Source organism: Callithrix jacchus, chromosome 14 (assembly GCF_049354715.1).
Source record: "Callithrix jacchus isolate 240 chromosome 14, calJac240_pri, whole genome shotgun sequence".
NCBI classification, from domain to species: Eukaryota; Metazoa; Chordata; class Mammalia; order Primates; family Cebidae; genus Callithrix; species Callithrix jacchus.
The window spans coordinates 64,411,133-64,438,492 of record NC_133515.1 but is presented as its reverse complement, the minus strand read 5'-3'; the positions used below and the strand labels follow the sequence as shown (position 1 = coordinate 64,438,492).

Below are 27,360 nucleotides of genomic sequence, written 5' to 3'. Positions count from 1 at the left end.
TCAGGCCTTAATGATTTATTGATACTCAGAGAAATCTAGCAGACAGCACCTTAACCAGGTGATTAAAGCTAGCATCTTCAGTAATGAGACATTTCAATTTAGGTTCTCCAAATATGATGCACTGAGAAGAACGCTGCAACATTCTATGCTATTGTTGCCAGAAATTCACAATCTCAAGCTTAGTTTTGCCAAAAATGCAAAGTCTCAATCTGATCATAAGAAAACATCTAACGAACCCAAAGTGAGGGATATTCTAGCAAAGAACTGGTAGCACTTATCAAGAGTCAAGGTCAGGAAACGGAGAAAGATGGAGGAACTGTCCCAGATTAGAGAAAACAGAAGATATGACAACCTGATGAAATGCAAGATCCTGGCTTTCATATTGGACCACAGAAGAGGGCATGAGTGAGACAACTGGCAAAGTTTGAATAAGGTCTGACTCTTACTTAATAATACTACATCAATGTTAATTTCCTGGTTTTAATCATTGTACTCTGGTTATATAAGATGTTAACATTTGTGGGAGCTAACTGAAGAGACAAAAAACTTTAAATTTGTAGTAATTTTTTTGTAAATCTAAAATTATTTCAAAACCTTTTAAAAACTAAATAAAGAGCAATTTAGAATCTTTCTTTCTTTCTTTTAATTGAGACAGGGTCTCATTCTGTCAACCAGGCTGGAGTTCAGTGGCTCAAATATAACTCACTTGCAGCCTCAAACACCTGAGCTCAAACAATCCTCCCATCTCAGCCTCTTAAGTAGTTGGGGCTTCAGGCACATGGCCACCACGCCTGGAAAATTTTTAAATATTTTTGTAGAGATAAGGACTCACTATATTTCCCAGGGTGATCTCAAACTTTTCCCTCAATAGTTCTTTCTGCCTTGATCTCCTAAAGTGTTGGGATTATGGGTGTGAACAATAGTGTTCCATTTAGAATTTTGAATAAGATTCTTGGCCATAGTAATCTATGCAAGAGAGGTAGCTTGGGAAACATCTAGCTCTTGAAATGAAGTAGAGTTTGACATTTTGTTTGACTATGAAAACAGGAGACCATTTAGAGGTAGGCAGAAGACATTTAACTTTTGTTCTACCTAATAAATTTGCTTGATGCAGAGTTCTTTGTAAGTAAATCATTATTTAGCATTAAAACTGAACATATTCTAAAAATGCGGGTTAAAATAGATATTGCCTATGTAGAGTAGTCAAATCTTGGATCTGTTCACCCAATAAGACAGACACTTATTTATTTATTTCATTCTTTCATCAGAATGTATCATTGTAAATATCATTGAAATTCTTATGAAACATTTTCTAGTCTTAACGTAGGTCAGAATACGTTTTTTCTGTCTTGTGATTAGAACTTGTTCACATTAGTGTCAGCTAATTTCTTCCATAAGTTTGGAATCTCAAAGGGACATTAGTGTAAACAAATACTTGCATGTATAGAAATTAGCATCCATTTTGGGCTGGGTATGGTGGCTCACACCTGTAATCCCAGAATTTTGGGAGGCCAAGGCAGAAGGATTCCATGAAGCCAGGAGTTTGAGACCAGCCTGAGCAACATATCAAGACCCTATCTCTATAATTTTTTTTTTAATTAGCTGGGTGTGGTGGCATACATCTGTAGTCCTAGCTACTTGGGAGGCTGCGGTGGGAGGATCACTTGAGCCCAGGAGTTTGAGGCTGCAGTAAGTTGTGATCACACCACTGCCACACCACCAAGTTACCATACATTAAGGATTTATGGTACCTTGGACAACCTCATAAAAAACCAACCCTGTCCTGCATTCCGGCATGGACTACAAAGTGAGAAAAAGGAATATTGTGGTTATGATGAAAGAGATGATTCAAAAGGCAGGTGATGGTGGTAATTATGGAGGGAAGACTCATATCTCTTCTAATAAAACAAGACAAAAAAATCCTATGTGACATTATTTTTAGAAGTTTCTTGAAAGTTTAAAAGCCAGATGTCTTAGAGAGGTGGCAGGGAAAAACTCTAACTCAAATTAATGAGTGGGGTATTTTGACACAAACAAACAAATAAAAAAAACAATGTGGAGACAATAGCAGAAAGATCTTGCTGGAGACAGAATACCGAGGCAATAAAATAGCATAATTTAAGAATAAAAACATCTGTATACTCCATAAATACTAATTAAGCATTTACTATGTGTAAAGCACCATGCTACATCCCAGTGATGATAAAGCCATATGTGACATGGCTCTGAAATCCAGCTTTTTCCCAACTATCATGACCCATCCAAACACATGTCATTTCTCCCTGTTTGTTCATTCTGTTTTGTTTTTTGACACAGAATCACACTCTGTCACTAAGGATGGAGTGTAATGAATGGCATGATCTCTGTCACTGTAATCTCTGCCTCCCAGGTTCAAGCAATTAAGCCTCCCAAGTAGCTGGGACTACAGACCTGTGCCACCATGCCTGGCTAATATTTGTATTAGTAGTAGAGACAGGGATTCACTATGTTGGCCAGGCTTGTCTCAAACTCCTGACCTCAAGTGATCTGCCCACTTCCGCCTCCCAAAGAGCTGGGATTACAGGCGTGAGTAACCACACTCTGCCCAGATGTCATTTCTTGAATTTCTTTTTTCATATTTCCATTCTTATGACCATCCTCATCAAGTTTAAAATAAATAAATAAGTTTTCTAATAAATATTGACTGACTTGCTTTACTGACCTGCTACCTTCTCAGCTCTTAATTTACATATATTTTACAAACTAACATCAGTTTATTATTTGAAAAAGTATTGCTAATTGCTTCTCTCTTCAAAGACCTTCAATGATTAAGTCACTGTTTTCCAAATTAAGGATTTATGGTAACTTGGACCACCTCATATACAAACCAACGCTGTACTTCAGCCAAACTGGAGAATTCACTTGTTTCCCAAAATACTCCCAAATTATTTTCAGAGAAGATAAAACTTAATACAGTTCTGAAAAGATAAGAGCAAATTTTTGTTGGCAGGATTTTCCTGAGGAAAGGCAAAGAGGCACAAAATGGTTTCCAGGAATAGGGAGTGGATCCACTTATATAAATGTAAAGTTACTTTTTAATATTGTTTTTTAGCAGAAGCTGATGCATTTTTCAGTACCACTATTTTTTTTTACCTCTTTTGTCTCTTGAATTAAATCCCTGTATAAATACAGAACACAAATCATATAGTAGAAATTAACACTATTCAAGGTCAGTATTAAAAAGAGATTAGATAAGTTCTAGTATTGTAGTTTATTAAAAATTCTATGAAATGCAAATTTTCTTTAACAAGGAGTCATATAACTTCACAAATGTAGAAAATGCAATATTAATGTCATAAAAAGGAGACTGCATTTAATAAGAAGTGTCTTGGTGATATTTTGTTATTTATCATAAATTGGGTCATTCTAGTTTATCAGAAATAAAACCATTTCTCATTTCTCTTGTTATTTAAATTTCTTTTAAGTTCTGGGATACATGTGCAGGGTGTGAAGGTTTGTTACGGTGATTTGCTGCACCTATCGGCCCATCACCTAGGTATTGAGCCCCACATGGATTAGCATTTATTGTGATGCTCTCTCTTCCCAGAGCCTTCTGACAGGCCCCAGTGTATATGGTTCCCCTCCCTGTGTCCATGTGTTCTCATTGTTCAGCACCCGCTTATAAGTGAGAACATGCAGTGTTTGGTTTTCTCTTCCTGCATTAGTTAGATAATGGCTTCCAGCTCCATGTCTCTGCAAAGGACATAATCTTGTTCCTTTTTATGGCTACATAGTATTCCATAGTGTAATGTGCCACATTTTTTTTTTAATCCAGTCTATCATTGATTGGCATTTGGGGTGGTTCCATGCCTTCACTGTTGTGAATAGTGCTGCAATGAACATACACATGCATGTATCTTTATAGCAGAATGATGTATCTTTCTTTGGGTATATATCCAGTAATGGGATTGCTGGGTCAAATGGTATTTCTGGTTCTAGGTCTTTGAGGAATCTCCACACTGTCTTCCACATTGGTTGAACTAATTTACATTCCCACCAAAAGTGTAAAAGTGTTCCTCTTTCTCCACAGCCTGGCCAGCATCTGTTGTTTTTTGACATTTTAATAATCACCACTCTGATTGCTGTAAGATGGTATATCATTGTGGTTTTGATTTGTATTTCTCTAATCATCAGTGATGTTTAACTTTTTTTCATATGTTTATTGGCCTCATAAATGACTTCTTTTGACAAATGTCTGTTCATGTCCTTTGCCCACTTTTTAATGTTTTATTTCCTGTAAATTTGTTTAAGTTCTTCTAGATTCTGGATATTAGACCATTGCCAGATGGATAGATTGCAAAAGTATTCTTTAGGTTTTCTGTTCACTCTGATGATAGTTTTTTTCTTTTTTCTTTCTTTTTTTCTTTTTTTGCTGTGTAGAAGCTCTTTAATTAGATCCCATTTGTCAATGTTTGCTATTGTTGCAATTGCTTTTTATGTTTTTGTCATGAGATCTTTACCCATGCCAATATCCTGAATGGCATTGCTTAGATTTTCTTCTAGGTCTTTTATAGTTTTGGGTTTTACATTTAAGTCTTTTTTTTTTAAGTTCTTTCAATTTTAAAGGTTAAATACATTTTGCCACCCCCACACCCCACTCACTTTTCGAGACGGAGTCTCCCTCCGTCACCCAGGCAGGAGTGCAGTGGTACGATTTCAGCTCACTGCAACCTCTATCTCCCGGGTGTAAGTGCTTCTCCTGCCTCAGCCTCCCCAAGCAGCTAGGACTACAGGTGTATGCCACCACACCCAGCCAATTTTTGTACGTTTAGTAGGATGGGATTTCACCATGTTGGCCAGGCTTGCCTCAAACTCCTGACCTCAGATGATCCACCCACCTCTGGCTCCCAAAGTTCTGAGATTACAGGCATGAGCCACTGTGCCTGGCTCATTTAAGTCTTTAATCCATCTTGAGTTAATTTTTGTACAATGTGTAAGGGAGGCATCCATTTTCAATTTTATGCATATGGCTAGCCAGTTTTCCCAGCACAATTTATTAAATAGGGAATCTTTTCCCCATTGCTTCTTTTTGTCAGGTTTGTTGAAGATCAGATGGTTATAGATGTGTGGTCTTATTTCTGAGATCTCCATACTGTTCCATTTGTCTAAGTGTCTATTTTTGTACCTGTTCTCTATCCCTCTCCATTTGTCTATGTGTCCTGGGCTTCTTTTGGTTGGTAGGCTGTGCCTGCTCTTTTGGCTACTAAAGCTTCATAGTATAAAGTCAGGTAACGTGATGCTTCCAGTTTTATTTCTTTTGTTTCGGATTGTCTTAGTTATACAGGTTATTTTCTGGTTCCATATGCATTTTAAAATAGTTTCTTCTAATTCTGTAAATAATGTCAACGGCAGTTTAATGGGAATAGCATTTGATCTATAAATTGCTTTGGGGTAGTACGACCATTTTCCAGATATTGATTCTTCCTATCCATGAGCAAGGAATGCTTTAATTTTTTGTATCCTTTCTTGTTTCTTTGAGCAACAGTTTGTAGTTCTTCTTGAAGAGACCCTTCACTTCCCTTGTTAGCTGTATTCCCAGATATTTTACTGTTTCTGTAGCAATTGTGAATGGGAGTTCATTCATGATTTGTTTCTCTGCTTGTCTATTGGTGATGTACAGGAATGCTTGTGATTTTTGGTCACTGATTTTGTATCTTGAGACATTGCTGAAGTTGTTTATCAGCTTAAGAAGCCTTTGAGCTGAGACAATGGGGTTTTCTAAATATGCAATCAGGTTGCCTACAAACAGAGACAGTTTGACTTCCTTTCTTCTTATTCAAATACCCCTTATTCCCTTCTCTTGCTTGATTGCCCTGGCCAGAACTCCCAATACTATGTTGAATAGGAGTGGTGAAAGAGGGCATGCTTGTTTTGTGCCAGTTTTCAAGGAGAATGCTTTCAGATTTTGCCCATTCAGTATAATGTTGGCTGTGCATCATCATAAATGGCTCTTATTATTTTGAGATGTTACATTAATACATAGTTTGAGAGTTTTTAACTTAAAGGGATGCTAAATTTTATTGAAAGCTTTTTCTGTGTCTATTGAGATAATCATGGCTTTTGTCTTTAGTTCTTTTTATGAGATGAATTATGTTTATTGATTTCTGTATGCTTAATGCACCTTGCCTCCCTGGGATGAAGCCTGCTTGATCATGGTGGATAAGCTTTTTGATGAGCAGCTGGCTTTGGTTTGTCAGTAATTTATTGAGGATTTTTGCATCAATGTTCATCAGGGATATTGGCCTGAAGTTGTCTTTTTTTTTGTTGTATCTCTGGAAGATTTTGATATCAGGATGATGCTGACCCCACAAAATGAGTTATGGAAAAGCCCGTCCTTTTCAATTGTTTGGAATCATTTCAGCAGAAATGGTACGAGCTCCTCTTTGTACCTCTGGGAGAATTCAACTGTAAATCCATCTGGTCCCGCGCTTCTTTTGCTTGGTAGGCTTTTTATTACTGCCTCAGTTTCAGAACCTGTTATTGGTCTATTTGGGGATTCAAATTCTTCCTGGTTTAGTCTTGGGAGGGTTTATGTGTCTAGGAATTCACCCATTTTTTTCTAGATTTTGTAGTTTATTTGCATAGAGGTGTTTATAGTATTCTCTGATGGTTATTTGTATTTCTGTGGGGTCAGTGGTGATATCCCCTTTACCATTTTTTATTTTGTTGATTTGATTCTTCTCCTTTTTTTCATTAGTCTACCTTGCAGTCTATTTTTTTTTCTCAAAAGACCAGCTCCTTGATTCATTGATTTTTTGAAGAGATTTTTGTGTCTCTATCTCCTTCAGTTCTGCTCTGATCTTGGTTATTTCTTGTCCTCTGCTAGCTTTTGTGTTTGCTGGCTCTTGGTTCTTTACTCATTCCTTATCTCAAGCCTTCTCCTATGGCTCAAGAAGATGATAGTAAGAGTAAAATTCAGCCATTTCTGTGATGTATCTATCAGCATTTTGTTTCTTGAGACAGTGTTATGTTCTGTTGCTGTGACACCCAAGATTGAAAGCAGTGGTGTCATCATAGCTCATAGTAGGCTCAAACTTCTGAGCTCAAGAGATCCTCCCTCCTCAGCCTCCCAGGCAGCTGGGACTACAGGCACACACTACCACACTTGGCTAATTTTTGTACTTTTTTGTTGAGATTGGATTTTGCCATGTTGCCTAGGCTAGTCTTGAATTCCTGAGCTCAAGTGATCCACCCATCTTGGCCTTCCAAAGTACTAGGATTATAGGCATGAGTCATCATTTCTGGCTTATTCACATATTTTTATAATAACAGTTACATAAAACAAAAAAAATCTGGAAAGTTAAGCCACTTACTTTGACAAGTAATTGTGAGTATTTGTAATATATGTAATTCAATGATATAAGGTTTTTTTAACACATGAAGTTCTTTGGCCAGTTAAATTTAACCAAAAAAAAGGATTTTCAAGTGAAAAAGAAAAGAAAGAGGTTCTCTATGGAGATCTATAAATTTCACCACCCATGTGAAGATTACAACTATGTATGAGAGTCATTTTTGAAGTTGAAATGATTGAAACGTTGGAGCATGGATTAAAGTACCAAATCAGACCTGGGGAAGGTAAGTGTCAAATCTTTTTTTCTTTTATATTTGGTTCACAAAATTCTATCTTCCTAAACTAAAATTACAAGGTGGTTCCAATTTGCACATCAGATCCTTGAATACTCAGGTCCCCAATCTCAAAATAACCTCACATTTGAAACATACATCCTTAAGCTCTCCAGTGAAAATGGTGGAGAAAAATCTATAAAACAAAGAGGACAGAACACTCAGGGCTGAAGTAGGCTTCCAACTTAAAAATCCTCAGAACTACTGTCATTTTAAAAAATTTAATTCATTTTAAATAGGCTTTTGTATTCAAATAAAGTTTGCATGCCATCTGTCTTTGAAGTCATTTAAATTAAGTTTTATGACTCATGAGAAAGAGAGGCCATTTTAACACATTATAGTCAGCTTATTACTATCAATCACTAATTAAAATTAATTATTAAGAGTCATTCCTTTTGCTCTGAAATCTTCTAGATAATTTATCAAAGAATGACATTACTTTCTCTTCCTTCTTTGGAATACTGAAGTCAAAGTCATATGACATTTGGGTAGATGCTACTGAAATGATAATTTTAGTCAGATGTGTAACAGTAATGCTGTGTAAAAGCTACATTTAACCAAGAGAGCAGTATTTTTGAAACAGCAGGCAGTATAAAAGTGCTTTGTGAATATTAACATATTCTAGCAAATTAGTTTGCACTCATTATCATAAGCAATTGCTTACTGTTTAGATGCAGCTCGTATTAAATTGGCAAGCAATTTGCAAGAATTAAAACATAACATAGAGAGCTTTCTGAAAACTCAGCAATATCCTGGGAGAAATGATGCTCCAAGGTTCACAAACCAGGTACCAAATGTGGTTACCCATTAAACATATTTAGTGTTAGAATAATAGTTCATTGGCTACATAGGTTTTCAATGCAAGAGCATTTTGTAAGCACTGTTTGGACACCATCAATAGAATTTTATATATCAGACATTTAAAGACTTTTTTTTTTTGAGATGGAGTTTCACTCTGTTGCCCAGCTGGAGTGCAGTGGTACAATCTCGGCTTCCACTGCAACTTTCACCTCCAGGGTTCAAGTGATTCTTCTGCCTCAGCCTTCTGAGTAGTTGCAACTTCAGGTGCACGCCACCACGCCCAGCTAATTTTTGTATTTTTAGTAGAGACAGCGTTTGACCATATTGGTCAGGCTGGTCTCAAACACCTCACCTTGTGATCCTCCCACCTCAGACTCTCAAAGTGTTGGGATTACAGGCGTGAGCCACTGCTCCTGGCCAAGACTTTGTTATAAAAAGCCTGAAGAGAAAGTAGGAAGGCTTTGTTTCCTAAAAATGAACTGGCTATCAATTTGACTAGATTTTGCTACTTCAATAACCCATTGCATTGCCTTGAATTATTTGGTGCTATCCAAGTTGTCCCTTTCACAAAGTTGCTGTTGTCCTGATCATTCCATTTATTGCTGGGGTGGATTCTGCAGATGTTTACCCCTATTCACTTTATCTTCTTTAATAACAGAACTCCTGAGTGTCAGATGGGCATATAACTATCTGCATAGACCCTCCATTTCCCATTCTCGTTTACAGCTTGAGGGGCTATTGACTAAGTTCTGGCCAATGATAGATGAGCACAAATGATGTGTGTTTATTTTAGTTCAGATCCAGAAATGTGTCTAAATTCTCCTGCCCATTTCCCTCTTCCTTGCATAGTGATGACCAAATTGAACCAGCTGCCTTAGACTCAGGGATAGAAGCCAAAGGTTGAGAACTGTACCATCCTGTCCTAGGACCACTGAACTGTGACTATTACGTGAGAAAAAATAATCTTACATTGTGGTGAGACATGAGTATTTCTGGGTCTCATATTGACAGTAAAGGGTGTTTATATAGCCTTTGAAACCTAATGACCAAACATTTCCATGTATTTTTTCATCCTCATGAGGCAAGTAAATTTGATAGAGAAGCTATTATTATCTTCATTTTATGAATTTAGAAGAGATTAATACTCAAAGAGCTAAAATTATTTGTCCATGGTTATGAAATAATATAAATCTTTTCTATCAAAACTTTCCACAGAAGGCTACTGATAATCTATTACCTTCTTAATAGTTAACTGATGTTACTAACCCAGGGTAATTCTATGGGAGGTCATATGTTTTTATGGATTTCTCCATTCTGCAATTCTTTGCTCCTTATGAAAACAAAATTTGCAAAACACAGTAAAGGACATTGCCTGTGATATGAAACAGTGAAAACAACTGACCCACACAAGCCCCTCAGCTTGAATGGACAGCATTTGCTTTAGAAAACTTACTTTCTCTGCCTTTTGATATTTAAATCTTCTCCCAGCTTCTTGCCAGATTTATGACTTGAGAATGTCTTAAATCATTTGAAATCATCTATTTGTAATGTAATCATCAAGAAAGACAGTGCTCTGTCTCCCAGTATCTGAAAGCGTAAGAGCCTAACCTCTGTTAGTGCCAATTAGCAATTTTTTCTCTACTATACACATAGTAAAGGACTAATTAATGGGAAGTTGGATAACAAAGAAAAGTATAATATATTAAAATCTGTATATCAGCAACTTTTCTCAGTGTCTTGAAAAGAAAGATAATTTAGAGACTATCATTAAAGAGTACTGAGAAAAGAGATTATTCAAAAACCAATCTAGTAGCTAGTTTTGTGGCTTTTTGAATGATAAATTGAAACTAAGTGTTTAAATTTTTTGTGGATAAAGTAGTTGCACAAATTTTTTTGGTTTCCCAGTACATATAGAGGTTGTTTATTCTATACTGCAGTCTATTATGTATGCAACAGCATTATGTCTGAAACAAACAATGTATATACCTTACATAAAAATTACTTGATTGCTAAAACATGCTAAAGATCATCTGTGCCTTTAGTAAGTCGTAATATTTTTGATGGTGAAGGGTCTTGCTTCAATGTTGATGATTGCTTACTGATTAGGGTGGTGACTGCTGAAGGTTGAGGTGGCTGTGGCAATTTCTTAAAGTAAGACAAAAATGAAGTTTGATGCATCAAATGACTCTACACAAACGTTTTCTCCACAGCATGCAATGCTGTTTGACAGCATTTTAACCACAATTGACATCTTTCAAAATTTGAGTCAATCCTCTCTTGCCACTGCTTTCTTAGATAAGTTTATGTAATATTCTAAATCCATTGCTGTCATTTCAACAATGTTTACAGCATCTTCATCAGGCATAAATTTCATCTCATGAAAATAATTTTTTCATTCATCCATAAGAAGCAACTTCTCATGCTGGGCGCAGTGGCTCATGCCTGTAATCCCAGCACTTTGGGGGGCTGAGGCAGGCAGACCACAAGGTCAGCAGTTTGAGACCAGCCTGGCCAATATGATGAAACTCCGTCTCTACTAAAAATACAAAAATTATATGGGCATGTTGGTAGGTGCTTGTAATCCCAGCTACTTGGAAGGCTGAGGCAGGAGAATCACTTGAACCCAGGAGACAGAGGTTGCAGTCAGCAGAGAGATTGGGCCAAGGCACTCCAGCCTGGGCAACAGAGCAAGACTTCATCTCAAAAACAAAAATTGGCCGGGCGCGGTGGCTCAGCCTGTAACCCCAGCACTTTGGGAGGCCGAGGTGGGTGGATCATGAGGTCAAGAGATTGAGACCATCCTGGTCAACAAGATGAAACCCCGTCTCTACTAAAAATACAAAAAAATTAGCTGGGCATGGTGGTGCATGCCTGTAGTCCTAGCTACTCGGGAGGATGAGGTAGGAGAATTGCTTGAACCCAGAAGGCGGAGGTTGCAGTGAGCGGAGATCATGCCATTGCACTCTAGTATGGGTAACAACAGCGAAACTTTGTCTCAAAAACAAAAACAAAAACAAAAGAAGCAACTTCTTATATGTTCAAGTTTTATCAAGAGATTGTGGCAATTCAGTCACATCTCCAGGCTCGACTGCTAGTCCTAGTTCTCTTGCTATTTCTACCACATCTATAGTTACTTCTTCCACTGAAGTCTTGAGCCTGTCAAAGTGATCTACAATGATTAAAATCAACTTTTTCCAAATTTCTATTAGTATTGACATTTTCACCTTCTTTCATGAGTCACAGATGTTCTTAATGGCATCTAGAATGGTAAATCCTTTCCAGAAGGTTTTCAATGTACTTTGTCCAGATCCATCATAGGAATCACTATCTATGGCGGTTATAACCTTATAAAATGTATTTCTTAAATAAGACTTGAAATTTGAAATTACTCCTTCCTTGGGTTATAGAATAAAAGTGTTATCAAACATAAAATTATAATCATCTCCCTGTACATCTCCACCATTAGGTGACAGGTGCACTGTCAATGAGCAGGAATATTTTGAAAAGAGTCTCCATTTCAAAGCAGTAGGTCTCAATATTGGGCTTAAAATGTTCAGTAAATTATGCTGTAAACAGCATGTCATCCAGTCTTTGCTGTTCCATCTGAAGAGTACAGGCAGAGTACATTTAACAAAATTATTAATGGCCCTAGGATTTTTAGAATGGTTAATGAGCACTGGCTTCAACTTACCTTCACCAGCTGCATTAGCCCCTAAAAGAGAGTCAACCTATCTTTTGCACCTGTGAAGACAGGCATTGACTTTCTCCTCTTTAGTAGTGAAAGTCCTACCTACATGGCATCTTCTTCAAAAACTGTATAAAGCTGTTTTGTCTATACTGAAAATCTATTTGTACAGCCAACTTTACCAAATTTTAGGTACATTTTTTTTGGGTAACTTGCTGCAGCTTATACATCAGCACCTGACCTGCAAGGGGCGTGGAAGATGTTCCACTCAGATAGAAAACATCAGAGAAGAAACATGATGCTTAAGTAATATAAAGAATTTGTTATATTAGACTTTAGTTATCCTCTTCCAGGTAAGAATACCATTTCAATTTTATATTCCTGTAATACTTAGCATACTGAAGTTTACATGGAAGACATTTTTTAGTATCCTGCTAATTAATTAAGTATATAACTAAGAAGAGATCTTCCAATGAAAATCCTGTCTGCCCTCTTTTGTAGATTTTTGCCAAACCCATAAACACAATTAACTCCTCATCACATCTAAAATATTCTCCAAATGTAATATTTGGCTTTTAATAATGCTTTTCCATGAAATTTACATGAATTGGCTTTGTTTATCTAAATATTTGCAGTGTTTCCCTTTTTTGCAAAAATGTTAAGAAATCATTTAATGAAACAGGTTTTACTATAATATATTGTTCCAGGATGTCTTTTGCATGATTGCCATTTGGTTTTCCAAATAAATTTATTGGTACAAGTTATTGTACTTCATTGATTTGCTTCCTCAACTCATCAAGATGGTTTATCATTTATAGTGCATAGGTGAGCAATAGGATAAAGCGTAATGTGATCTTATGTTCAAATCCCTGCATGTATAGATGAAACTGAGTTATCTCCACTTGTACCTTTCAATAGTGGAGGAGGGAAGGAAATCTATTACTACTGGAAAGTATACTCTGTACTCTATCAACAATGTTGACCCTCAGCATAAAATATTTTAAAGCATTTCCCTAACAAACAAGTCTAGTTAGACAATCTGTATCATAACCATTACTTTTATCTCCGAGACTCCTCTGTCTCTTATAACATAGTGGTCATGGATACTGGTAGCCCACATGATGCCTTCAGGAAAATAGAAAAAAAGCAAATCTCCAAAACCCTCTACTTCTGCCTGTCGAAAAATTTTATGATTTTTGTCAGAACAAATAATTTGCTTGATTTTTTTCTAGAAAATTATCATATGCAACTCCATTGTGAAAACAGTATCAATGGTGCCACCTTAGCAAGTGTAAAACTTGCAGAAATACCCATAGCATCACTTTAGTGACATGTAGGAAACGATTAGCGTTTGGTTTAAGAAGGAGTTTCAACACATTTGGACCCTATTGTTCTGTGGAATCCAACCATCCTCCTCAGTGGGAGAAAAAGGCAAGAGACACACAAAAGAACCATAATTCCTATTCAATCACTTTCTTTTATGCAAAGCAAACACCAATGACAAAAGAGGTTCAAGCTTTTTTTTTTTTTTTTTTTGGAAAGAAGTCGTTTTATAGAGTTGAAATAAGATTAGTCACAGACCTAACCTGTAAAAATACAATTTCTGAAAAGAAAGACAATATCAGAGCAGTGTGAATCCAAGATGTATGAAGAACTAAACTACAGCAGCTTAAGCCACATACTTGAAGCACAGATTTCAGCAAGACAAAACTGACTTGAAAAACCAGACATTCAAAATCCTCAAGAGATCAGTCTCTTCTATTCCTCTATGGCTTTGCCAAAGTACACATTCAATTTTGAGGCAGGTTAAATTGGGGGCTGAAGTGGGAATATATGGTTAATGAATTTTGTATAATCTTCCTTCTTTTCAATTGAAAAATAAAAAAGAGGAAAAATATCCCTGAAAAAGATTTCATGAGTTTTACTGAGACTTTCCAACATTTCCCCCCAGACTGATTTCAGACCATGTAGCGACAACCAGACTGCTAATTAAACTATTAACTCTTTCTTCTAAATTGCAAACCTTTGAGCATTTATACTACAGAAGACACCCCACTGACTGAAGCCCTGAGGTATATACACTTTGCACAGATTTGGAGGGAAGTTACATACACATGACCCTAGGCCAAATTTGACCCTGCAAATGAAGGCATATGCACTAACTCTCAAAATATTTAATGATTTTTACCAGACTTTGCTTAAGGAGTCTATGTAATGAAGAAAGCCTCTAAGGTAAGCTCAGAGAGGTTCATTTTTTCCTGGAGTTAAATTGAAAGGTGACACAATGAAAGCTCTGTTATGATTCTTTTGAAAGCAGCAAGCTTATGTTCTCGTCAGTGTAATATGAAGTTAACATAGAATAAAGAAATAGAAGCCAAAATAGAGGAAATGTGCTGAAGTCCAAACCCTCCATAGACTTAAGTCACAAGACATAAATATACTCATGGACCTCTAATGCCCTTGGTTGTTCTATAAAAGTGATATGTGTGTTAAATTTTTAAATAAACAAAACAGTGTAGAAATTCAGCTCCAAACCAGATTCATTTTCTTTTGAAAGATATGTTAACAATATACAAATATGTAAGAATACAATTTCTTTTACATAAACTGAATTTTTTACCTTTTATATCAGAGCAATGTCTGCACTCTAAATTCAATAATTAACGCTTTTTGTCCTTTGTGAAAATGCGTAAAAAATGAGATTGCAAATGAATATAGTTTAAAAGCCATATCATGCAATGTGGAAGTTCTTAAACTTGATTCAGGAAACTATAGATCTATCGCAATACCTTGCTTTGTGGCTTTGCCAAAATTATTGAAACAATTCAAGAATCCTCATTTTCTTCTTCTGAAAATAAAGGGGTTGTGCCAGGTAATTTATGTGGGCATTTCCAGCTCTGTTCTCTGAGTGTAAAATGTCACTCCACTGAAGCTGGTGTTAACCTTGAACTTGATCCCAGAGTACACTGAGCATGAAGTAGAAAGTTAAATCTACCAAGTGAGGCAATGTAGCAGACAACATGCATTGAATTCTTTGGTTTATATTTATTTCATTCTTATTTGACTTTCAATAAAATTGCACAGAATGTTTTCTATGTTTTATGGTTGTGAAACAGCACAGTAGAGGACATTTTATTTTGTTTAGTAATTCTTTCTATGATTAAAAATTAAGACATTAATACAGAAAAATTGAATAGTATATTGGATGAGCATTGCTAACAGTTAACTTTTTAATTTTCTGAAATCATATACCCAACATGGCTGTTCTAGGAACTCCACCCAAAATCAGTACAAAACAGAATCCATAGAAACAGTAGTCTAAGTTCAGCTCCAGGTTTAGCAAAACTTAGTTATATAATCACTGAGGTCTTCCCTTTGTAAATCTATATTTACTACATTATACTAAAAAGGGTGGGTTAAGTGTTATTAAGCAAAAGGCACCTGGCTGATTTGTTTTGTGAATACATGTTAAGATAATTCCTACTTAGAAGAGCAGAATCATTCCAAGGTGAAATTATTATAAGCCTTAGTAGTTTCTATTGTCATAAATACAAATCAGATCCAGAAAGGGCTTCATTATTCTAGCAGTCAATTTATGTTGTGAAAAAATAAGGAAAAGTCAAAGCATGTTCACTACAGATGTAGCTGCAGTAGTTTCCCTTTCCTCCATGCTTCTGGTTGAGAAAAACCAGGCATCATCTCAGCGGTCCATAGATTATTAATTCACATTGTAAAATAATCCTGTATATATTCACCAAAATCATAGCCATTTGTTCTTTTGCATGTATTCTTATGTGTTGGAGTTTTTGGCAAAGAACTTAAGGTCCTTTACAGGCACTTGGTTAAATAATCATGGTACTCATTCCCTGGTAGATGAATACCTTTGAAATGCCCTTAGGCCTTTCACATCATGGAGTAGAAAATCATGTTTTCTTCTGAGTTATATGGCAATACTGTACCCACTGGCTGAATTTTGTCTATCATCTCACTTAGACTATCTGGCAAGGTGATGATCATTTCTACCAAGAAGAAACACACACACACACACACACACACACACACACAGCAAATGACCTGTTCAAGGTCATAAAGTTGGTGAGCAGGAGGAACACTTAGGCATCCCTTCAGTTATTTATTCCTCAGATTTAAAAGTCTGCCCTTCACTGTCCCATATTAAAGCAGTAGAATCAATGTACTTACTGTAGGGTAGCACTCTGTGTATTCTCAACAAATGTTAATTCAATGGACTTAAGGCAATCTCCCCCCTCACATATTTGAGGATTCCAAATGACACAAATCATTATTTACATATAAGTAACTATCAGGTCTTCAGACACATATGGACAATTCTGGTTGGGATGGTTCATATGTTATACATAACAAATAGGCTTAATTACAGTTGGTTATTAAATAATATTTGTCTACTGAAGAAATTGTGGAAAGTATAAAATTCACAACATAGGAACTTAAAACAGATGAGGGAATTTTTAAGTGATTTGGTTGCTGAGGGTAAAGGAAAAGAAATAAAGAGAAGAATCAAAACATTTAGAATGATAACACTGGACCAAGAAATCAGAGTATGCATCCTTCTGGTGGACTCCAAGCCATCTGTGCCTCCCGTCTTAACACCTAGCTCAATAACGCCGGGTGCCAGCTACATTCACAGCAGTCAACATAACTTTGTATCACTCTGTTGACTGGCTATTTGGCTTGGGACCAGCCCAGACCAGAACTGGTCTAGAGGTTGCTCTCTTGGTTTGGAGATCATTTAGCAAGTGACATTGTGTGAAATCAATGGCCTGTTACGCCTTTCATCTCTTTCAAGTTAAGTATCATAAGGGTCCTTAAGATTTAATGAACCTAGTCTATTGAGTGAAGCTTTCAACCTGCTATATTTCTTCTAACATATGGAAATGGCTTGTATGGAAAATGATTACTACCTTATGCAATAGGACTGTGCAAAATAAGACTTGTCAATTAAGGATAGTATGGCAGTAAGATATACATTTAAACTGATTTTTCAATAAGATGTGTATTTATATATTTTTCTTAAAGAAAAACAATGAAACAGCTCTCTACTGGATAAAAAAAAAGAAAGAAAATCAGTCACAATTGAATGCACACATGCACACATAGAAACAGAATAGATAACATTGTAGAACAGTCACTAGGTCTCTGGAGATTCATTAACATTTCATATCCAAGGAAACTAGCCATTCATTCCTTCTAAAACAGAAAGCATTTTCAAAGCAATATCCATGTACAGGTAAACGACAAAGCAATCATTTTGAAAGAAGGTAAATTACAGTCAGATGTGTAGAAAAACTAGGAGGAAATATCAGACATTCTCATTGCAGAAAGAGGCAGCAAACAGCAAAATATTTATCTCATATATATGTTAAATATATGTATTATACAAATATATGTATAATAAATCAATGCAAGAGGTTAATGAGAAGTAGGCTGTCATGTTCTCCAGCACAAGGCTGATTTCCCTAAGTGGTACAATGAAATGAAGAAATACCCCCAAAATGTTACAACACACTTATATTTCAATTTTCTTAACAGATTTTTTAGTGCTCTGTACACATGGCAGGAAGAACATTGTGGATACATTTCAGTAAAGAGGTATGATCTAGACCTTTCTCTGTCTTTTGGAGACAAGAAGTGGAAACAAGACCATGAATGAGACTCATATCAAGACCACACATCTACTTTCTCTGTAATAATGATGTCACTAGGACCAGCAAAACTTTTCTAACTCACGCGAAATTTAGTCAGGGGTCCTAGATTTTCTCAAGAAGACAACAATAACAAAACAGGAGTTTAAAAGAATTGATGGATATAGCAACCAGAGCATTGATTAGATGTAGAAAAGGTGTTTTAAAGAAAACCTTTAATATTTCCAGAATAATGCTATCCAAAAAATGCCTGAAAAGAAAATTCTTTTTTTTCCAAAAACATTTGACATGGAAGTTTAATATTATCATACGGAGAAGTATAGAAACTTCTCCATTTTTGGGGAACTTGTCATGGAGATAGGCCAACGCGCCAATTCTAGGTTCCCTGGTGGTGGGGATATATTTGCTTACTGGTAAAAAAGACTTGGGCAAAGACAACAACCACTGGGGAAAAAAAAAATTGTTCTCTAACCTGATCTCGAATTCCCAGAAACAAGCAACGTCCTGTTCATTAACCCTAGCAAGTCTAGAGAATCAGAAAAGGGCAGCTATTTTCGATGTGAGATTAAAGCTCTCTCTACATATATTATAGGTGCATCATCAGAAGAGACTAGTCTAAGGGCTTACTATAAAGAGGAGAGACTGAATGCACTGTCAGTCTCTCTAACAAAAGTACTGCTGTGATTACATCATGACACTATAAAGGCCTAGAGAGTGTTATTATATTACCACATGAGTTACTAGTTCCTGAACAGAATGCCCAAGACTGTTTCTGATTCATTTTTGTGAAACTACTTCCAACAGCAATAAATAAAGAAGAAAAATACAGGAACCAAAAGCAAGACATAGTACAATTCTTCAGGCACCAATTTACTTTATCCTTAAAAAACGGGACCACTGCCATGGTTAAACTAGCTAGAAAATTTCTTAAAAAGTATTCTCACAGTAGTCATCCAAATACTGAGTCGCTATTAAAATTTCCTAATAAAAACGTAGAACAAGATTCTATTTCCATGAAAGTCTCAACTTTTCACCTTATAAAAACAGAGGTGATATTTGGACACAAGACCAGAAAAGGTCACCTTCGCAGCATATGTCCTCCTCACCACACTCATTCACACTTAAACAACTATATTTCACTCAGGGTTTATGGAAGCCAGCATTCCACATTTAGAAATAATTTCTTTGGCTTAAAGACTGACTATTCTTACTTTCTTCAAATGCAAGAGAAGAACAAGTCAAAGCTAGGAAAATGATCACACAAAGATAAAGGTTTGAGTAACAGTTTTGAGCTCACTGACTCCAGTTATTTCAAAAACCATCATGAAATGGGCAGTGCTAATTCAATGTAACTAAATATATATATTATATATTATAACCATACATTTATATATCACATATATAATTTATATGCATATATTTTATTATAATAATTATGTTAATATATAATTTTATATATTGTTACATATAGAATATATTTATATGTGTATATATTGTTACATATAGAATATATTTATATGTGTATTATAAGAGTGTGTGGCCAGAAAGAAGAAAGCAGGAAGTTAGTTCTCAATAACACTGGCCAAGGTGAACTCTGACCCTGTCTATTTTCCAGCCTTTTTTCTTTCCTCAGTACTGCTCTGCCTAAAAGAATCCTCCCTGGCATTAATGAGTCCACTGTAAAGAAAGATGGTTTCTAGTTTAGAGATGCAATATGGAATGTGTGGTGTTTAAGAAAGCATAACTCCATTCACCTATGTCAAAATTACTCAGATAAATAAGTAAAGAAAATTAGTTATTCTCCTTTATTCTAGAAAATGGATAAAACTAAAACTCAACTTAATCTCTGTGTACAGACAGCATAGCTACCTAGGCAATTAATTATTTGATTTGTTTACACCTTATGATCATGCCTCTTAAAAGAACTCCCAAAGCAATCCTTTGTACAGGTTACTGTGATTAAGTTTTTCAGAGGCTAATGTGCTCTGTGACGTTGTCAGAAAAGACATAAAAATCAGCTATTTTTTTGCTTAACTGGGGAAGCAGATGAATAAAGCATATAAGAAAGGTACAAGGCAAAGCAGCTTAAACATAAATACAAGTTAGTCCTGTCTGACTTTGTGTCTGCCTTTGACCAATGGCGAATGAATCTCCTGGTCTGTTTTTGCATTTTGAAGAGAGTAGTGTAGTCATATTTTTTTCCCAGAAATACTATGTTTACTATGTTAAATGTATTAGTACATGTCCTTGATAAACAAAATATAAAGCTCAGAAGAAGAAGGTTTATGGTACCTATATTTCTTCAAAGTAGGAAAGAAGTATTCATTTGAATAATGCCACAATTGAAAATTGAGCCATAAACATCCTAAAGGGCCCCAAAGTTGAAAATAAAAAGGAATAAGGCTACCAACTTTTTAGCTTTTTCAGAAGGATGAAGCTGCCTGTGTTCTTTTGGGGGCAAATATTAGGCTTTTTTTCTTATTCGAATTACTGCAACATTGTTACAATCACAATCTGACATTTGATTTATAACAACTCTCCAAGAAAACTTTATCTAAGGCCTATAGCATATGAGGTATTATAAGGAATGAAAAGGTTACACACTGGCTATTTAAAACCCCTATTGTGAGTAAGCCAAATTAGGAGTAACTGCTGCATAATTAATGCTCCTATTTTAAAAGCACTTTCTGATTTTCAAAACATGTTTCACATTGGTCACTTCATTTAATAGACATTAACTTATTTGAATTCTAAGAAGACAGAGATCCAGAGATGAAAGTGATTAAAAAAAAAAATTCTGTGAATTTAGGGAGGGCACAGTGGCTCATGCCTGTAATCCTAGTACTTTGGGAGGCCAAGGCAGGTGGATTGCCTGAGCTCAGGAGTTCGAGACAAGCCTGGGCAACATAGTGAAACCTCGTCTCTACTAAAATACAAGAAATAAAAAAATCAGCTAGGTGTGATAATGTGCATCTGTAAAATCAGTTACTCAGGAGGCTGAGGCACGAGAATCGCTTGAACCCTGGAGGCAGAGGTGGCAGTGAGCAGAGATCGCGCCATTTCACTTCAGCCTGGGTGACAGTGAAACTCTGTCTCAAAAAAAAAAAAAAAAAAAAAATCTGTGAATTTAAACCTGAGCTGGAATTTGAAAGAGGAGTTAAGAAAGAGAGGAAAGGGTAATTATGACTGAAAACTGCTTTGATCTCTAATTTTCATAAACACATAATTCATTAGTTCCTTAACTACATAAATATATGCTTTCTTATTATCCTCCTTAGGTTTAGTACTCCATCTCACAGTGACCTCGAGAGCACATTCTGAATTAACCAGTAGGAAGGATTTGTCCTTCTGTATCTATTTTTATCATTAACAGGACACTTTACAAAGTAGCTGGGGAGTCAGGGTATAGCTCATGGCTATAGAGTATAATTGAGCTCACAGACTCAGGGAATCAATCCCTTCATTTAAGGTTCATTAGCCTAGGTTCCAAGTATCCCAGGGGGCGATTTCTTCCTTTTCTGAATCCCCATAGCACACATCACCCAGACAATGTCTGTAGGACAACTTTAGTTCTTCAAATGAAATACTGTCTGTGAGATCTTTGCCTTTCAGTTGGTTCGTGTTATCTTTGTCTTACCTCCCAATTAATCTCCAGAGCTTCTTGCAGATAGAAACTATGTCATCCAGATTCTTTATCTAGGCCACATAGCTTCTAGCAAATTACTTGACAAAGCATAGGTGCATAACCAATGCCTTCTTTGTGCCTCCTAGTTGCAAATGCGGTTGCATATCTACATTAATGGAATGATGCTTCCTGCCTGTATTTTAAAAACTGATGCCTGGACAGGTAAGTAATGCCAAGCTGACTATGCAAGCTCTTATGGTTCCTGATTATCTGATAAAAGTTGCTTAATTTGGTAATTGTGACATTCTAGATATGGAAAATCTAGTAAAGACCATCTAGTACAGAACCCTCATTTTTTACCTGGGGAAACAGAGAGGGAAAGTGCCTTGCCTAAGATCACAGCTAATGTTGTGCAAAAAGGAAAGGAAGTAACATTTGTTGTGGGCTCAGCATATGGTAGACAATTATTTCAATGAACAAAGAAGTGCCAGATGTGGGTCACATGGTCCCCTGGCACTCCAGCTGGGAAGGCAGCTTGGTGTTATTTCTAGAGTCTTCGCAGGTGTGGAATACTGTATACTCTTTTCCCTTTTCTATATTATTTCTGTCAGATATGCAGCAAAATAATTCTATTTTGCATTTGTATTTCCACTTAAATTAAATATAAAAGTAGATAAAAGATAGTATGTACTGTATCTCCCAACTTTGTATTTAAGTATACGATTATGTCTATGTATTCACATATATTCCTTTTCAAAATACTTACACAGTATGAACCAAAATAATAACAGATTATGTCTGGCCAATGGAATTCTTGGCGATTTTAATGTGACTTTTTAAACATATCAACATATCTCCTACGTTGTCATGAATATATAAACATATATTAATTTTATAGCTAGAAGTCCAGGAAGTATATATTTTCAAAAAGAAAGACATTCCTATGCCTGCCAAAGACCTGCCATTTTGCAAACTAGTAAAGTTTTCTAATGATATATAAATTAGCCCAATTGTGAAAATGTAAATATCAATTAATGTGTTACAAAAAACAACTTTTAGGATGTGGAAAACAGAGGTTCTGCTAACACAGAGTTTAACATTGAGCCTTAAAGAGGGGGAAGGTCCAATCTGGGAAAAGACTTGTTCCTTTAATTTTACTCTAGTTTTTCTTTCTATTTCCATCTATAAAGAATTTATAAACTCAGACTTGAAATTCCATTCTTTGGACTTAACAAAAAGCAATCCCCTCTGCTTCTGACTAAAGTCTCACAAAACTTCCCCCATTATCTGTCAAAGGAAATTTGTATTTTTGAAAGTAATTTTCATTTGTACTTTGAAATACATGTACTTTGAGAACCACGTTGGAGAATTCCAGATGCATTATATATATTGAGTGGGTGTGGTGATAAAAAGATTAGGGATTAAATAAAATGGTTGATGGTCATCATGAGCCTCTTTGCTTTGTATAACTAAAGTTCAACCTACCATTAGTTGTAGCATGTGTGTGGGGAAAGTAAATTGTGAATTGCAGACTATTTTGTAAACATATGAAACTTTAATAATTATAGATCCACTAGCTACACTGAGAAATATGAAGTACTTCTAGAAAATATTGAGTGTTGTGAGAATGTGCTTACCTTAATTAGTATTACTATTTGTATTTGGAGTTCTCTAAGCTATGCAAAAGGATCTAAGATTGGAGACCTTTAATAATTAAAAATTGTTTACTTATCTTTTGTCCAGCAAAAGCAAAAGGTCAATATATTTCAGCTCAGCTCAATATATTTCAGACCAATCACAATTTTGAATTCTAAAACAGATGTTTCCCATTATACATAGTTTATTGACACCATAAAAGCATAACACACAAGCAAATTATATATTTACATATATAAATATAAATATAGATATAGGTTTTTAAAAATGTTTTGTTTTGTTTTTTTTGAAACAGAGTCTCGCTTTGTTGCCCAGGCTGGAGTAGAGTGGTGTGATCTCAGCTTACTGCAACCTTCACCTCCTGGGTTCAAACAATTCTCCTGCCTCAGCCTCCTGAGTAGCTGCCACTATACCATGCCTGGATAATTTTTGTATTTTTAGTAGAGACAGGGTTTCACCATGTTGGCCAAGCTTATCGAAAACTCCCAACCGCAAGTGGTCGGCCTGCCTTGGCTTTCCAGAGTTCTGGGATTACAGGTGTAAGCAACCATTCCCAGTCATATATAGAGAGAGATTTTTGAATCATTGTCTTTCAAATGGTCAGACCATTTATGTGTGTGTATATATATATATAATTGCATACTTAAAATAAGATACATGAAAACAATTCAGAATACTAAAAAGTGTTGCTTATAAATAAAGCAGTGTGTAAACTACTGGACAATATTGATACAAAACACAAAAATGCAGTATTTTGCATTAGCTCTTAGACCACCTGAATGAAATCACCGTTTAAAACTCTTGTGAAGTCTGATAATTGTACTTAGCTACCAATAATGGAAAGTATCATGATTTAAATTTAAAGAGGACACAATGTTGTACTTTATGAGAAAAATCTTATTTTCTGTCTACAGAGGATTATAAGTGAGATTTAGTAGAGGGAAAACTGGTGATAATTGTCACATTCCTTTCTTTCACTCTCAACATCCAAATGATCACTCAAAATGGTCATTTTTTAAATTGGTGCAGTGTAACTAAAAGCTATTTTAAGAGTGGCTATTTCCATATTATAAAAGTCTATCTTATTTTCTTCAGTCTTACTGAAAATAGTGCTTTCTGTCTAAACCATTAAGGTGTTAAAGCATATCAGGATAAGTTGAAACCCAATGAGAGCAAGTGACATATTTTAACAAGGATTTATAGGTCACTGTCTTGCAAAAACAAAACTCAAAGTACATTTATTGACACACAGAAAAATTTTAACTACTGAAAAACCTATTCATAAATATTGCACTTATTTAAAATTAATTTATTAGATTATATAAATGACCATTTGGCATTGCTAAAAATATTAAACTTGGCTATTTCGGTGAATAATAGTACAATAATTGTACTCTGCCTTTCCTTTGTAATCAAAATGTTTAAAAAAGACAAGAGAAAAAAAGTCAAATAAAACTAAGAAACAACCAACGTATGAAGAAGTATTTCCTATGGACTATACTGAAAATTGGACCTAGGTCAAGGACAAAGTACTAGGTCAGAAGCCACCGTGGAGGTAATGGACTATGCATGTAGTCTGAGTTCCTTCAAGATGAGTCACACAATCCCAAGGATAGGCTTAATATTTATATACAGAACCCAGAGTGCTTGGAATTGGGTCACTAGGTGTGAGGACAAATTGCAAGAGAGTCACTGACCTGGAGGAGCAGATCTGACTCAGGGAACACACAGGCTATTTTGCATGAAAACAGATGATGGATTTAGCAATGTGGTGGAGAAAAGGTAGAAAACAAGAAGCTCTGTAACTCTTCATTTTGGTCAGCTAAAAAGAAGGACATTCTATCACTACAGGTAAGACCTATGACATCAGTTCACTGTAGACCTGCCATCTGCAAGCGAATTACAGCCACAGGAATAGGCGTTTTGGTAACGGTGGAGAAAGACACAGTAGGAGAAATGTAGCTGACTGCTTCTTTAGTTTACCAACACCATATCAATATTCAGTAAAACGTGATATTGAAAAAAACAGCTCCCATTGAATAATTAGAGGCAGAAAAAGGTAGTAAATCAACAGGATAAAAAAGTGGCAAATCAAAAATAAATACCAAAAATTTTTCCACGAATTAGCTAGAAAATATGGAGATTCGAGTTTCAATGAAATCAAAAGAAAACACAGATTCTCTGAAAAAAGAGCCTAAAGAAGAGATGAAGGAAGTAAAAGTAGACTAAAAGCAGGAAAAAATAGAAGAGTAAATAAAACTATGGGATAAATAAAATCCATTTTAACAGTTAATTCTTCTTCTTTCAAAATAGAGGCTCAATAGATCCAGCATAACATGAGACTCTCCCCAAAAGAGAACTAAAATATTTAAATTATAAGAAATAAAAGGAAGAGTCTTAAAATTTTCCAGATTTAGAATAAAACTACACAAACACACGTATTGCTACACACACACATTCTAAAAATGCATGCTACTTATTAAAAGAGAAATGAAAAAATAAAACTTTAATGAAAAAAAAACCTGAATTTCTCTAACTCATAAAGAATTTTTTCAACCAAAAAGATAAAACCCACAATTCAATTAAACACTGGGGCAGTCTGCATAGGATGTTCATGAACTTAACAAATCAAAGAAACATCTTAAATAACATATAAACATTTTTAAATAAGTGGCTCTAAACATACAAAAACTTGTCCAACCACCTATTAAAGAAAGACCAATGAAAACAACATTAAGATACCATTGACAAGTATGAAAAAGGTTGACAGATAGTGCTGGGCAGCTGTCAACACTACAAAGGAGGGAAAGTTTGGATTCAAATACATTGGGGGAAAATTTGTCAATCTATCAAAATGTAAACTGTACAACATTCCCCCTCCAAAAAAAATTACATTTGTAGGACTTTATTATACAAATAAACTGAAACCTAAGGAGCCAGTTTAATTAGGCCAAGACTTCATTAAAGTTAGTTCTCAAACGAGTTATTTTAAACGGTTTCCATTTTCTGCCTTATTTCTCTATGTCTTTTTTTTTTTTTTTTTTTTTTTTTTTTGTAGATTGAGTCTTGCTCTGTCACCCAGGCTGGAGTACAGTGGCACAGTCTCTGCTCCCTGCAATCTCTGCCTCCTGGGTTCAAGCAATTCTTCTGCCTCAGCCTCCAAGGATCTGGGAATACAGGTGCACGCCACCATGCCCAGGTAATTTTTGTACTTTTAGTAGAGACAGGGTTTCACCATGTTGGTCAGGCTGGTCTTGAACTCCTGACCTCATGATCTGCCCGCCTTGGTCTTGCAAAGTGCTAGGATTATAGGCGTGAGCCACCACACCCAGCTCCTTATTTCTCTATGTTTCAATCAAAAATTTATGTAAAATATTCCAGCATGATCTCTCCCCAAAATGTGAGTAGATGAAAGATCTGGATGGTTTGTGTTTCTGAGTGCTATCAGAAATTTTTAACTTCAATGTGCAAATCTCATTTTTACAGTCCTTTATTAAATTTAAATTTGGTACAAATTGAAGGAGGTTGCTATATTTAATATAATAATAGAATTGAAAACCTGAGATCGGAAAGTTTTAATACATTTTACAAAAAAAATAGGAAAGGATAGCCTTAATATTTATATGCAGAACTTAAAGTCCATGTTAACGCTATTTGGTATTACCATATAAAATAGATTATTTATGTGGCCAACAAATATATGAAAAAAAGCTCATCATCACCGGTCATTAGAGAAATGCAAATCAAAACCACAATGAGATACCATCTCATGCCAGTTAGAATAACGATCATTAAAAAAGCCAGGAAAAAATTGATGCTAGAGAGGATGCAGAGAAATAAGAATTCTTTTTAAATTAGTTCAACCATTGTGGAAGACAGTGTGGCAATTCCTCAAGGATCTAGAACCAGAAATACCATTTGACCCAACAATCCCATTACTGGGTGCATACGCATAGGATTATAAATCATTCTACTATAAATAGTGCTGTTTATTGAAACACTATTTACAATAGCAAAGACTTGAAACTAACCCAAATTCCCATCAATAATAGATTGGATAAAGAAAATAAAGAACATAGAATATCATGCAGCCATAAAAAAGAATGAGTTCATGTCCTTTACAGGGACATTTGGAAACCATCATTCTCAGCAAACTAAAACAGGAATAGAAACCAAACACTGCATATTCTCACTCATAAGTGGGAGTTGAATGATGAGAATACACGGACACAGGGAGGGGAACATCACAC

General features: G+C 35.5%; 1 protein-coding gene and 1 long non-coding RNA gene across 48 annotated transcripts in view; one reads left to right on the top strand and one right to left on the bottom strand.

Annotated features, from left to right (window-relative positions):
* NRXN1 (neurexin 1) overlaps positions 1 to 27,360 on the bottom strand; it is a 1,160,645-nt gene that overhangs the window by 354,227 nt on the left and 779,058 nt on the right. The gene's annotated exons all lie outside the window — the stretch shown is intronic.
* On the top strand, positions 833 to 26,115 carry LOC128929682 (uncharacterized). Its single transcript, XR_008476532.2, has 3 exons — positions 833 to 7,614; positions 21,601 to 21,676; positions 23,406 to 26,115. It is a non-coding gene; the product is annotated as an uncharacterized LOC128929682 (long non-coding RNA).